Genomic DNA, 12,303 nt, shown 5'->3' on the forward strand with positions numbered 1-12,303 from the left:
CAGGATGGACCACAATGCACCTCCTGGAGACAAAAGCAGAGTGACACGTCATGAGTGGCATAACTAGCGTCCTATTCGGAACCGCCACTTCAATGATGACCTCATGGCATCCACGACCCAAACACCTCACCAGTCATCGTCTGACAAACAATAATGAGGTGACAAGTCATAGGGGCAGGCCTCTGCAAGCCAGTTGGGAGTTGCCTTGCCACATCGTCAGGACACCTGATGCCCTGTGGTCTATATGGGCCCCCCACATCAGGAGCAGGGTCAAAGAGTTAATTACCGGACCTAGCTTCTGATGCAGTAAGTGCAAGAGCATGCTCAGTAGCATGAAATACAGTCTCCGAAAAAAGACTATCCGCTTCAGCATGCTGTCTATGCACAACACAGGACTTAGACCCGGCACGGAGTGCAAGTACCTGTGCAAAGAGGCTTTTCGCACTAAGTGTGCGAGCATGCGCTGTAGCCCGAAATGAAGACTTAGCCTCAGGAATGGCACAATCAGGCTGAGCATACTCAGTAGGCGAAAGACTGGAGTTAGGCTGCGGCTGGGGTAAATCGGCACACGCATGCGAACTAGCCGCCTCTCCACACTTAGACGTGGAGGAGAAAGCAGCTAGCTGGACAACCCGAGGCACAGCCCTAAATGGCAGCTGATGCCTGGGCACAACTGGAACCGCAGCAGGTTGCTTGCGTTTACGGCGGCACCGATTCGTAACAACAAATAACAGCCAAAATAACAGGTGTACTTCTTCCCGTGGATAATCTGATATGATCTTTTTTTCATGGACACGACCATCGCTAACAAATGTAGATGAGGCACAAAACAGCAGCTGCTTCAATGGATCTCAAGTGCTCCATAAAGTGGCCTCTCCTCCACCTCAAGTTCAATATCACAAATACTCCATTCCACTGTGGTGTCAACCCAATCGCACTTGCTTCCTAACAGCTCTCAAGTTTCCACCAGTCCTGCTGAGTATGGAGTAATAGAGATGGTTGGGTCTGCAGAGCTGTTCAGTCACACTATAGCCTGGGAATCAGAGGTCTGCTCCAAAGCTGCAGTGAGTACAGACAAAGAAGTTATTGTTATTATTATTATTATTATTATTTATTTATAGAGCACCATTGATTCCATGGTGCTGTACATGAGAAGGTGGTTACATACATAATACATATACAAGTAACAATAGACAGACTGGTACAGAGGGAAGAGGGCCCAGCCCTTGCGGGATTACATTGTAAAGTATTTTGGGGATGAGACAGTAGGTGTGGTGTAGGTTGGGCGGAAGTTCATAGTCATTTCTGAACAGATGATTTTTCAGGTTCCGTTTGAAGCTTGCGGGTGTAGCAGATAATCTGACGTGTTGAGGCAGTGAGTTCCAGGAGACAGGGGAAATGATCTGCACAGATGGCCAGAAACTTTGTGAGTCGGATCCAGGCCCCAATGAAGAAGGTGCTGAGGATAATGTACACCCTCATTTACAAACCGTACATCATCCTGGTGGAGACAATGAGGAACATGATGAGGAGACTCAGATACCTGATTGTAACGACAACTATGCTATTCGGTCAGGGCAGGAAGAGGTTGTCACGGAGGACTCAGGACGAGGGGAATTAAAACACACAGGGTGATGATGAGGTTGGAGACCTCACTTACTGTCAAACCAAAGTCAGCCAGTCGATGACGTCAGCAGAGGAGGTGGAGGAGGATACTACTGATGACGAGTTTACGTTGTGTCTTCCTGTACAGAGACAAAGTACTGGAAGTACGTCAACAACTGAATCCTCGACAACTCTACCTCTGAGCATAAGTCATATTGGCTATGCAGGTCGCATGGGCTGTAAGCCTTGCCTAGCCTGGGACTTTTTGGACATCGCAAAGGATCACCCAAGTCATGTAATCTGTAAAATTTGTCAACAATCTCTAAGTAGAAAGCAAAAGCTCACAACTTTGAGTACTTCCTCCATGAAGTGTCACATGGATATGAATTGATAGCGTGAGGGTGTATTGCTCAGCTTTAGCCACTGTCAATGCAACATGCTTATTTGCCGTTCATTGCATGCATTGTTGCAGACTACACACAAGGGGCTGCTGTTTTTTTGGATCTGCCTTTGTCTGTTTGGTCACTATAGCAATATCAAATTGGTCTTCGGGTGTGGTCTTGGAGATGCTGTCTATGAACAGAAGGAAAAGCTAAAGGTGTGTGTTACAGCAAGGAGCCACCGTGGAAACATTTCGTTCAATTGTGAGGGGAGTCATGTTGGAGTTTGGTGAGGAGCACCGTAACGCCAGTGAGGAGCATCCTGTGCCACAGACCAACATTCTTTTGGTGCTGTCTATACTGTTTACCATGAGAGGAGCGTAAAGTCTGTATTTCTGGCAACTAGACATCACAGTACCCGGGTACGGTACGTTGTGCCCAGACAGTAATGCGTGCACGCAACACTTTGTTTTATTAGCAAAACACATATCTGTTCTGGGTTGGCCGACTATATAGACAATAAGACTTGCTGCCTCTGCACTGTCAAATTGTCACGTACAGTTTAAATCATAGATGGACAGCGACACATGTTTGCATTGACTGTTGCTTTTCAAGATTTCCATGACTGTGTTGCAGAGCTGTGTGGTTTGCATTCACACTGTTATCATCTGCCTTATCTGTGAGGCTTCAGCTAACAAGTGTATTCAGGTGGGGTAATGTGTTTTGTCTATGTTTAGGTAGATAACTTTTAAGCTCTTGTGATGCGCCACTGGTAAGTCGTGTTCACACACACACACACACGCACAAACACACAATTACTGCTGCTACGCAGAGGGATTAGCAGGTGGTAGGCAACTGAATAGATTGTTCTATTATTTCAATTTTATGCATGGTTCTTATTGTTTGTTTTGGGAAAGTTAAACAATCATTTATCAACCCAACTGCCTAGAGTCCTTTTCCTGTTGCATGGTTTTGCTGCATACTGGGGAGCCCACCAAGTACAAGACTTTAAATGAAGCATAAGTCGCAATGGGAATTTCACTGTACTACAATGCGGCCTAGCGGGGCTGTGTAACCACTGCCTGTCCCATCAAGTGCATCTGCATGCTCTTCATCCTCTGTGACTGTGGGGACAGCAGTCACACATGCTTTTTCAGGCAGAACTTCCACCCCTTTACCTGTAAGCGGGAGTGTGATTGGCAGGTCGTCACTTGTTTTGGAAGTGGAAACAGATGGTATTGTTGAGCTGTCAGACATTGAGAGAACCACCATTGGATGAAGGCAACATTATATCCACGCCTGCACCTTCGTCACAGATTGACTGGACTACCTGCAGTTAATAATTGCGTTCCACAAATGGAAAGGAGTGTAGAATGCACATGTGTTGTACCTTGCTTGGCAGCAAAGTAACACTAACTTAGTAATCCAGACAATTTTAGGATGGCAGAAAAAGTGTCAGCTCTTTGGGCAAATTAAATAGTGTGGCAAAAGTTGACAGGTGGGTACAGTGGCCGTGTTCTGTGGGTACCAGGACAGTAAAGGAAGCCTCACTTTCTATCCCTCCTAATGATGAAATGCAGCAAGGAATTCCCAGAGTTTGGTATAAAAATAGCGTAGCAAAATGTGCATGAGGGTAGAATGCAGAGGTGCTGGGACTTGCTTGGCACCAGTGGGACAACAATGGAGTATAGCAGCCACTTTTTGGATGCCACTTACGGTATGTTCAGCACTGTTTGCTATAAAAATAGCGTAGCAAAATGTGCATGAGGGTTGAATGCACAGGTGCTGGAAAATGCTTGGCACAAGTGGGACACAAAATTAGAATAGCAGCCACTTTTTGGATGCCTTTTATGTTCAGCACTGTTTGCTATAAATATAGCGTAGCAAAATGTGCATGAGGGTTGAATGCACAGGTGCTGGAAAATGCTTGGCACAAGTGGGACATAAAATTGGTATAGCAGCCACTTTTTGGATGCCATTTATGTTCAGCACAGTTTGCTATAAAAATAGCGTAGCAAAATGTGCATGAGGGTTGAATGCAGAGATGCTGGGACTTGCTTGGCACCAGTGGGACAACAATGGAGTATAGCAGCCACTTTTTGGATGCCACTTACGGTATGTTCAGCACTGTTTGCTATAAAAATAGCATAGCAAAATGTGCATGAGGGTTGAATGCAGAGGTGCTGGAAAATGCTCGGCACCAGTGGGACACAAAATTTGTATAGCAGCCACTTTTTGGATGCCATTTATGTTCAGCACTGTTTGCTATAAAAATAGCGTAGCAAAATGTGCATGAGGGTTGAATGCAGAGGTGCTGGAAAATGTTTGGCACCAGTGGGACAACAATGGAGTATAGCAGACACTTTTTGGATGCCACTAAGTTTCAGCACTGTTTGCTATAAAAATAGCGTGGCAAAAGTGGGCAGGTGGGTTCAGTGGCTGGGTTTTCTGGGTCAGTGGACATGAAAGGAAGCCTCACTTTCTATCCCTCCTAATGGTGAAATGCAGCAAGGAATTCCCTGAGCTTAGGTACACAGACGCTGTTATCTGAAGCTGTATACAGCGTTTCCACGGAGCCCGAGAAAATGAGCCCTGAAAAGGGCTGAAATAAACTTCTGTCCCTAATCTGTAGAGCGCTGTGTGTATAACGTACACAGCTGGAGCGGCGTCAGGAGCTGCGTGAGCGGTTACTGTCACCTACACGCAGAAAGCAGATAATGGTGCCGTGAGGGAAAATGGCCGTATTTTTTAATGCAAGGACATGTGACACGGACAGCCTATGACACATGCCCTTGCTTGTCTGGCAAAAAAGACCACTTAGCTGTGTGTGTGTGTGTGTGTGTGTATGTGTCTGGGAGTGGCTGACATGCTGGCCCGCCCCACTGCACGCGCGCTTAGGGGAAAAAAAAAAAAAAAAGGCGATCGCCATTATCCCAGCAGCACTGATCTAAACGCGCCGCCCCCGCACACTATAAGCTGAAATTAGATAATAGTGTGAATCACAGAGTGACTTACACTATTACAGTGAAAAGCCAGCTAGTATCTAGCTAGGCTTTTTGCTGATCGAACTGTTCTCGAACGTAACTCGAGCTATCGAGCTTTTAGCATAAAGCTTGCGTTCGAGTTCGATCTCGAGCACCCCCAAAATTACTCGAACATGAAATTGGCGAATCTCGAACATTGCTCACCTCTATACAGGAGATTGTTGTCACATACAGCACATAATCAGAACTTGTCAGAAGTTCCTGCAAATCCTTTAATGTTTTTGCAGACTAGGCCTCTTGGCAGTCTACCAGACAAAAAAATAACAAATTATAAAAATACTACTTTATATAAATGTGACTTCACTGTAATTGTGCTGAGCCACAGAATTAAGGCATCTTACCACATCAACCACAAGGTGAACAGTGAAAAGCTTTGTGCACATGATTTTTTTATGCAAATTAAAAGCTGTTTCTTTACACTACTAGCAAAAGCTCAGAAATTTTGGAAATCTCTTGCAAACAATTGTTTTTTTTCCTGACTGGATTGGAAAACTTCTGTTTTTTTTAAAACTTCAAGAAACAAAGAAGGCACCAATTATAAAAGGCATTCCATGCATGTAACAGAAACCAAAAAGAAGTATGCCACAAGGAAGGGATAACCTACAAATATGTATTTATTGAAATATTAAAACAATTTTTAAAAACACTTAGAAAAGCCCAGTAGATATAAAAAACTAATCAGAAAAGCCCATAATAGAGTTCTGATTTACCCAATCTTGTGACATGTAACACAGATAATCAATAGAAACATAACTGTAATAATGTCTGAGCTAAAATAAGCTGAATGCAAAGAATATGCATGTAACAGATGCCAATAAGATAATAGAAACCATGGCAAAAAATTGTCTTGCCTTGGTCTGGTGGCTTCTTGCTCTGTGGTCTGGTTTGTTACCTGCTGAGCCACAGCCTGGCTGGTCTTTGTCCAACTTCTGATGGTTCTTTTATAATTGCTTTTCTCCCCTTGCTTTCTGCTAGTCAGATATTCTCACTTTTACATTTTGTATCTGTCCTACCACATTCCAGGTTGAGTTATTTATACTCACCTTGCAGCTGACTTCTCTGTTGGCTAAATTTCTATGTGGATCTCTGCTAAGGAGTTCAAGCCCTGCAACCAACTGATTTTGCCTGTTTGACAGAGACCAGTATTGTTTGTAGTCTGTGTTTTTCTCATTTGCCTTCCCTACACCTTTCTTCTGTTTTCTGCTGGCTTGGTAGGAGGTTACCTTTGCTTGCATTTATTATTCTCCTATTTCCCTTTGTGCATGTACTTTAAGCATACCTCCCAACCGTCCCGGATACAGCGGGACTGTACCGGATTTCAACGGGTGTCCCGGTGTCACGATCGTGAGGCTTTTTGTCCCGCCCGTGGCTCCGTCCACCCGCTCTCTCCCCGTCTGACTTTCTCCCCCTCCTAATGCACATGAGCAGAGCAGAGCCGAGCGCTGCTTCACTGCTCTGGCTCTGTGCTGCCGCTGTTATGGGTGGGCGGCAGCAGCACTCTGGCTGCCGGCACTTTAAATCTGCAGCTCAGCGTGCACTCACTGCTCACTGCTGGGCTGTTTGTGTACGGAAGTGCATCTGTGGGCGGAGCTATCGAGCAACATGCTGAGCTCTGTCCACAGATAAAGAGACTGCAGGAAGAGCAGCTGAACACCAAGGAACGATGTATGTGACCCCCCACCTACCCAAAGCTGTATGCCCCAACCCCCCCCTCACCAGAGCTATATGCCTCCAGCCACCCCCCTCACCACATCTGTATGGCCCCCTCACCAAATTTGTATGCCCCCCCACCAGATCTATATGCCCCCCAGCACACCCCAGCTCTGTATGCCTCCAGCCCCCTCCCACCAGATATGTATGCCCCAGCAGCCCTCTCCTCACCAGAGCTATATGCCTCCAGCCACCCCCCTCACCAGATTTGTATGTCCCCCAGCTCCCACACCAGATTTGTATACCCCTCAGCCACCCCACCAGATCTATATACCCCCCAGCACTCCCCAGCTCTGTATGCCTCCAGCCCCCCTCCCACCAGATATGTATCCCAGCCCTCCCCTCACCAGATATGTATGCCCCAGCAGCCCTCTCCTCACCAGAGCTATATGCCTCCAGCCACCCCCCCTCACCAGATCTGTGTGCCCCCCCAGCCCCAACACCAGATTTGTATGCCCCCAGGCCCCCCATCGGAGCTGTATGTGCCCCCAGAGCTGTATAAGCCCCAACACCAGAGCTATATGCCCCTTAGTAATATCTATGCTACCAGTAATTTGTATGCCCCACAGTAAAGTGTATTTCCCCCAGTAATGTGTATACCCCTTAGTAACGTGTATGCCCCTCAGTGAAAAACACACGCTCTTCACTGACATGTTAAACACGCATATGTTCCTTCATACTCCGTGATTCACGGCACACAGTGGTTGTCCATGTGCAATCCATGATACGTGATCCGTACTCCGTGATTGCACATGGACATATACTCACCTGCCCCCGCTCCTGCTCTCCGTGGTGCTGAAGAGTCCCGCGATTCAGCATCCATCCACCGCTCTCTCACCTCCGCAGCTGCTTCCGGGTCGGCTCTGGCTGCATAAATGAATATGCATGCCATAATGAACCAGCCAGGAAGAAGCAGAGAGCAGCTGCCGAACTCAGCATTGCTGGAGAAGGTGAGTTGAAAAAGATTTTTATTTTAAATGTCCGTGTTTTTCTGGTACGTGTTTCACGGATCACACCATAGTGTGGTCTGTGGGACATCAGTGATGCCAGAAAAAAAACAGAAATGTTTAAGTGCGGCAATCACGGATACGCCGCCGCATGTACGCCGCACGGAGGCACGGTCAGTGAAAAATCACTGATGTGTGTGCAGATCCATTGATTATAATGGGTCTGCATAGGTCAGTGATTCTGGTACGTATAAAAACTAGCACATACATACCAGAATCACTGACATCTGAAACAGGCCTAATATGTATGCCCCTCAAGTACTGTCTATGGCCCAAGACCCTTCTGTGCTACATATACTGTAGCCCCCAGCCCCTCCTGTGCAGTATATACTGTAGCCCCCAGCCCCTCCTGTGCTGTATATACTGTAGCCCCCTATACTGTAGCCCCCAGCCCCTCCTGTGCTGTATATACTGTAGCCCCCAGCCCCTCCTGTGCTGTATATACTGTAGCCCCCAGCCCCTCCTGTGCTGTATATACTGCATATATACAGTATGTATATATATATATATATATATATTAGTATATAAAACCCCCATCCTCCCTTGTGATACATACACAGCGGTGTCAGTGTGCACTGTGCGTGGCTAGGGCTGTTAAAGTGTTGCCAAGTGATCACATGCGAGGAGGAGCTGGATAGAGACAAGCAGGGTAGGTGAGTGTGGCTGCTGCCGGCTTCCCCATATTATTACCTCCAATGTGTGTATACAGTGCCTACAAGTAGTATTCAACCCCCTGCAGATTTAGCAGGTTTGATAAGATGCAAATAAGTTAGAGCCTGCAAACTTCAAACAAGAGCAGGATTTATTAACAGATGCATAAATCTTACAAACCAACAAGTTATGTTGCTCAGTTAAATTTTAATAAATTTTCAACATAAAAGTGTGGGTCAATTATTATTCAACCCCTAGGTTTAATATTTTGTGGAATAACCCTTGTTTGCAATTACAGCTAATAATCGTCTTTTATAAGACCTGATCAGGCCGGCACAGGTCTCTGGAGTTATCTTTGCCCACTCCTCCATGCAGATCTTCTCCAAGTTATCTAGGTTCTTTGGGTGTCTCACGTGGACTTTAATCTTGAGCTCCTTCCTCAAGTTTTCAATTGGGTTAAGGTCAGGAGACTGACTAGGCCACTACAACACCTTGATTTTTTCCCTCTTGAACCAGGCCTTGGTTTTCTTGGCTGTGTGCTTTGGGTTGTTGTCTTGTTGGAAGATGAAATGACGACCCATCTTAAGATCCTTGATGGAGGAGTGGTTCTCCAGAAGCTCATTGTTCTTTGTGCCTGAAATACTTCTTAATACTTTAGGGGAACCAAACAGAATTCTTGTGGTTTGAGGGGTTGAATAATAAATGACCCTCTGAATAAACTTTTCACAATTTAAAAAAAAAAAATAAAAAAAGAAATAACATTCTTTTTTGCTGCAGTGCATTGCACACTTCCAGGCTGATCTACAGTCCAAATGTCACAATGCCAAGTTAATTCCGAATGTGTAATCCTACTAAATCTGCAGGGGGTTGAATACTACTTGTAGGCACTGTATGTATGATGTATATATCTATGTATGTCAGTGCATATGACTGTGTATAGATTTGTCTGTTTATATGTATTTTAGGGAATTTGTCTTCAAATATGTATCGTATATGTGCGTATGCCTGTGCCCACGATCAGGACTCACTGTGCCCTTGAGGCAGCGGGTCCTGACCTGCGGGTCTGCACGTCTCCTCCGCAGGAGAACGCAGCTGCCTGTGCCCATGATCAGGACTCACTGTGTCCTGGAGGCAGCGGGTCCTGACCTGCAGGGCTGCACGTCTCCTCCCCAGGAGAATGCAGGTGCCTGTGCCCACGATCAGGACTCACTGTGTCCTAGAGGCAGCAGATCCTGACGTGCGGGGCTGCACGTCTCCTCCCCAGGAGAATGCAGCTGCCTGTGCCCACGATCAGGACTCACTGTGTCCTGGAGGCAGCGGGTCCTGACCTGCGGGGCTGCACGTCTCCTCCCCAGGAGAATGCAGCTGTCTGTGCCCATGATCAGGACTCACTGTGTCCTGGAGGCAGCGGGTCCTGACCTGCGGGGCTGCACGTCTCCTCCCCAGGAGAATGCAGCTGCCTGTGCCCACGATCAGGACTCACTGTGTCCTGGAGGCAGCGGGTCCTGACCTGCGGGGCTGCACGTCTCCTCCCCAGGAGAATGCAGCTGCCTGTGCCCACGATCAGGACTTACTGTGTCCTGGAGGCAGCGGGTCCTGACCTGCGGGGCTGCACGTCTCCTCCGCAGGAGAACACAGCTGCCTGTCCCCACGATCAGGGTTCAGTGCGCTGCGGTCTGCTGCTGTGTTCTCCCTACAGAGGACGCATGCAACTGCAGCAAACAATTGATATGCTGCAGTCTGGAAAGACGCTCCGCAGGTCAGTGTTTGCTGCAGAAAAAACAAGCACAGTGGGCACGGGATTTTTAGAAATCCCTCCACTGTGCTTGTACTGTACAATGCGGCGTTTTAGACACAGCAAAAACACGCTACATCCAAAATGCTGCAAATACTGATCGTGGGCACGCAGCCTTAAACAATGTGATCAGCAGTGCTGAAAAGGATTGGATGTGGGCGTGACAGATTGCAAAATGGGTGTGTTAGGGGGCGTGGCTTAAAATTGCCGCATACTTTGTCCCTCTTTCTCATCTTTAAATGTTGGGAGGTATGCTTTAATTATGCTCACCTTGGATTTCCACCTACCTCTGCACACTTTCCTTATCGTTGGTCGTTGTATGTAGTGACCTACCCTCTGGTTCCTCAAGAGCAGGGGTGGGCAATTAAATTTCTCATGGGGCCGCATGAGAACTTGGGATCCTTTTAGAGGGCCGGACTGATATAATTACCTCAATTCTACCCAATACTGTGTGTATATATATATATATATATATATATATATATATATACACACTACATCACTATATACTGCACCTGTAATACATTACAGCACTATATACTGCACCTGTAATACATTACAGCACTATATACTGCACCTGTAATGCATTACAGCACTATATACTGCACCTGTAATGCCCTACATCACTATATACTGCACCTGTAATACATTACAGCACAATATACTGCACCTGTAATACATTACAGCACTATATACTGCACCTGTAATGCATTACAACACTATATACTGCACCTGTAATACACTACAGCACTATATACTGCACCTGTAATACATTACATCACTATATACTGCACCTGTAATGCATTACATCACTATATACTGCACCTGTAATACACTACAGCACTATATACTGCACCTGTAATGCATTACAGCACTATATACTGCACCTGTAATGCATTACAGCACTATATACTGCACCTGTAATACATTACAGCACTATATACTGCACCTGTAATACATTTCAGCACTATATACTGCACCTGTAATGCATCACAGCACTATATACTGCACCTGTAATACATTACAGCACTATATACTGCACCTGTAATACACTACAGCACTATATACTGCACCTGTAATGCATTGCAGCACTATATACTGCACCTGTAATGCATTACAGCACTATATACTGCACCTGTAATGCATTACAGCACTATATACTGCACCTGTAATACATTACAGCACTATATACTGCACCTGTAATACATTTCAGCACTATGTACTGCACCTGTAATGCATTACAGCACTATATACTGCACCTGTAATACATTACAGCACTATATACTGCACCTGTAATACACTACAGCACTATATACTGCACCTGTAATGCATTGCAGCACTATATACTGCACCTGTAATGCATTACAGCACTATATACTGCACCTGTAATACATTACAGCACTATATACTGCACCTGTAATACACTACAGCACTATATACTGCACCTGTAATGCATTACAGCACTATATACTGCACCTGTAATACATTACAGCACTATATACTGCACCTGTAATACACTACAGCACTATATACTGCACCTGTAATGCATTGCAGCACTATATACTGCACCTGTAATGCATTACAGCACTATATACTGCACCTGTAATACATTACAGCACTATATACTGCACCTGTAATACACTACAGCACTATATACTGCACCTGTAATGCATTACAGCACTATATACTGCACCTGTAATACACTACAGCACTATATACTGCACCTGTAATGCATTACATCACTATATACTGCACCTGTAATACATTACATCACTATATACTGCACCTGTAAAACATTACAGCACTATATACTGCACCTGTAATACATTATATCACTATATACTGCCCCTGTAATACATTACATCACTATATACTGCACCTGTAATACATTATATCACTATATACTGCCCCTGTAATACATTATATCACTATATACTGCCCCTGTAATACATTACATCACTATATACTGCCCCTGTAATACATTATATCACTATATACTGCCCCTGTAATACATTACAGCACTATATACTGCACCTGTAATACATTACAGCACTATATACTGCACCTGTAATACATTACAGCACTATATACTGCACCTGTAATACATTACA

Source organism: Anomaloglossus baeobatrachus, chromosome 1, assembly GCF_048569485.1.
Source record: "Anomaloglossus baeobatrachus isolate aAnoBae1 chromosome 1, aAnoBae1.hap1, whole genome shotgun sequence".
NCBI lineage: Eukaryota > Metazoa > Chordata > Amphibia > Anura > Aromobatidae > Anomaloglossus > Anomaloglossus baeobatrachus.